The sequence below is a fragment of the Arachis ipaensis genome, chromosome B06 (genome assembly GCF_000816755.2).
Source record: "Arachis ipaensis cultivar K30076 chromosome B06, Araip1.1, whole genome shotgun sequence".
Taxonomy (NCBI): Eukaryota; Viridiplantae; Streptophyta; class Magnoliopsida; order Fabales; family Fabaceae; genus Arachis; species Arachis ipaensis.
In genome coordinates this window covers 102780686-102783976 of record NC_029790.2, presented here as the reverse complement: position 1 = coordinate 102783976, position 3291 = coordinate 102780686, and the positions used below count along the sequence as shown (strand labels likewise).

At 35.2% G+C, this 3291-nt stretch overlaps 1 protein-coding gene across 1 annotated transcript in view; it reads right to left on the bottom strand.

Moving 5' to 3' along the window:
* Nucleotides 1-3291, bottom strand: part of LOC107647132 (alpha-L-arabinofuranosidase 1-like) — a 21016-nt gene that overhangs the window by 4831 nt on the left and 12894 nt on the right. The window lies entirely within an intron of this gene.

The following is a 3291-nucleotide window of genomic DNA, read 5'->3' as shown; positions in this document are numbered from 1 at the left end:
TACATATATTATAATTTTTAAGAATATAAAAAATATAACAATTTAATTATTATTATTATTTAATGATATATTTTTTAAATAAATAAAATAAATATAATAATTACTAATATATTTAAGCATGGAAGAATTTATATTTTTGCTCCATGAGTGACATGTCTTTTTTTAGTGAAAACAAAATAGGTATACACATATTTCATTTATATTGTAAACTAGATAAATAATGTTGTTTTAACACGTATTTCGTTTGCAAGTGGCATACGTGTTAAAATATTGAACCGTATATTATTTACGGTATAAATTAGATATGTCTTAATTTATTTTGTTTTGTACCAATTTAGTTTAGCTGCTTGTGGTTATTATTTACTTTGACACTCCATGCCTCATAGTTTTATTTTTGATGGAGGAACGAAAATTATTTAACACATATAAATGCGTCCACGAAAGAAAAATCTCCCCATCTTTATAAGGCATATAGGGATGTACATGACCTAGACCGGTCCGAAGATCGAGCTCAGACCCGTATACTTTGGAGCTAATTTGGTGTGATTTCATTAGGTTTAAGATCAGGTAAGGGTATCAAAAATTGACTTGGTCATTATTTAGGGTCAGGTTCGATCGAGTCTAGACACACATGTCTTAATCCTCTCTCTAACCAATGTGGGACTTCACATTTCATCCCTTAATGGGACCCAATATTCTCATTGGTACATTGAGTCGAGCATTGCTTCTAATACCATCTATAACAGCCTAGATCACCAATTTGCCGATATTGTCCACTTTGGCACTCTATGTGTTACGATTTTGTTCTTGATGGAGAGACGAAAATCACTCAAGACATCAAAATGCATCCACAATGGAGATGTTTGCGCATCCTTATAAGGTATATTTTGTTCTCCTCTTCAACTGATGTGGGACTTCACAAGAACAAAACATGCCTTATAAAAATGTGGAGACCTATCTCTTATGAATGCATTTTAATGGGTTGAGTGATTTTTGTTCCTCCATAAAAAACACAAGAAAAAAAGTTGTGAGGCTCAGGACACTACATTAAACAATATCTACAAGTAAGTGGACTAGACTATTACGGATGATATTAAAGCTGGTACCCAGATCAATACGGCAATGAGGACATTGGGCCATATTAGAGGTTGGAATGTGAAGTCCACATTGATTTGAAAGGGGAATAAAACATGCCTCATAAGGACATGGAGACTTCTTCCTTGTGGACGCGTCTTGATGGGTTGAGTAGTTTTTGTTCTTCCATCAAGAACTAAATTTCAAAGCCCGAAGTATCAATGGGACAATATCCACAAGCTAGTAGACTAGGCTGTTACGTGTCTATTGATGTTATTATGCCCATTATATAAGCTAATCCATCTATTTTGATATAGTTTTGTAAAGTGCAGTGCAATAGAAGTATCGTTTCAAATTTTGTACAGAAAAAATTGGATCAAAAACCAAAAGACAATCACCCAAATATATAATGATTGGGAAGAATCGTATAACAAGATGCCTAAACTCTTGAAAGCATGGCAGCATTATCTCCTTAAGACTGTACATGATTTCACAGTCATCCTGTGTTGCAATAGAGATTTAGTGGATTGCGATTCTTGTCAGATTTATAAGATCAAATGTTTTGGGCCTTTTCACTATGTTTTGAAGCTTTCAAACACTACAAGTCCTTTGTTTTAGTTGACAACATACATTTGTACAGAACATATGGTAGTATTTTCCTAATCATTGTAGCCTAAGATAAGAGCAGTTATTGGGTTCGAATTAATAGAAATGTGACCTTTAACTTGACAAATTTAAAGCAACACGTCACACCACAGGAGGACATCCTAATTATCTCCAACAGATCCCAAGCACTATGAGATATTCTTATCATTGATAATAGTGTTTCTTCCAATACTCACCATGCTTATTGCATCTGCCACATGACATCCAATTTCATGCCATGATTCAAAATTACAGAGGTAAAGCGATACTTATAAATGTAATTTATAATCTAAGAAAGGATGAGTATGATTAATACATGATTGCCTTGAGAGATTTATCATCTTAAATAGTGGAGTAGGCAAACTGATTCAACAAGGAGATTTGATTGCAACATTGTGATAGTGGTAGTAGGTATGTAGTCATATGACAACCAACTTATCAGAGTGCATCAATACAGTTCTAAAAGAAACACAATACTTACTTGTTGTGATAATAGTGAGATCTAATTATAAGAAACTACAACAGCTGTTTGTGGAAAAAGATGGATTGTTGAAATTTATTACGCATACAAAGTTTTTAACTATGAAGTCTTAAGTCAACAAAATTTACATTGAGTACAAATCTTTTTCTCTTTCTTTCTGTGTATGTGTTTATTTTAGAAAAGAACAAATAGATTCCTGACCTTTTGTCCCACAAACATTTTTGTCCCTCACCATTTGAAAATACTTTTAAGTCCATGACTTCTTTAAAGTTGGACATATATATTCCTCCGTACATATGGGTCTGTCAAACCCAACAAAGAAGTCTGATGTGGCTTCCATTGTATCATAGTTATCAGAACCGAACCGGCAATCGACTCGGTTAAGTTACTAGATTATTGGGTTAATGGTTCAACCGGTGAATCACTGCTCAAACCATTTGACCCGGTAATATCCAAACAGTATTAATAGACATGTTGGCCTAGTCGAAGATTGACACCCTTTGTCTCACAGGTCTCAAACTCGAGCTAGACTTGTGCTACTTTTTGAATTAACTATTTAATTTAAAAGGGGGTGTCTATTACCATGATCCATGCCACCACTTGTGCATCATGGAGGTGCGCGGGCGAAACATTGACCCGCCGTGTCAAATATGTCCGGTTCGAACCGAGTTGACTGGTTTAAGACGAGTCAAACCAATTTTCTACGTGTCAATTGCAGGAATGATTATAAGAGTAATTCGGACTATCTTATAATCTGATTCACTTGTTTTTCGATCGGACCGACCGGTCTGGTCCGGATTTGATAACTATGCATTGTACTAATGCATATGTGGAGAGAGAGTTTTCAAAACAAGACAAATTAGTCCCTCTTCTTCAAAATGACGTCGCTTTGATGCAAAGGTTCACGGAGGCACACGTGGAGGGAGAGTTTTTAAAACATGAAAAATTAGTTCCTCTTCTTCAAAATGACGTTGTTTTGATGCAGAGGTTCAAAACTTCTCCCTGTCTTTTTATGCCTAGATCTTCCTCTCTCTCTCTCTCTCTCTCTCTCTCTCTCTCTCTCTCTCTCTCTCTCTCTCTCTCAGCTAGCT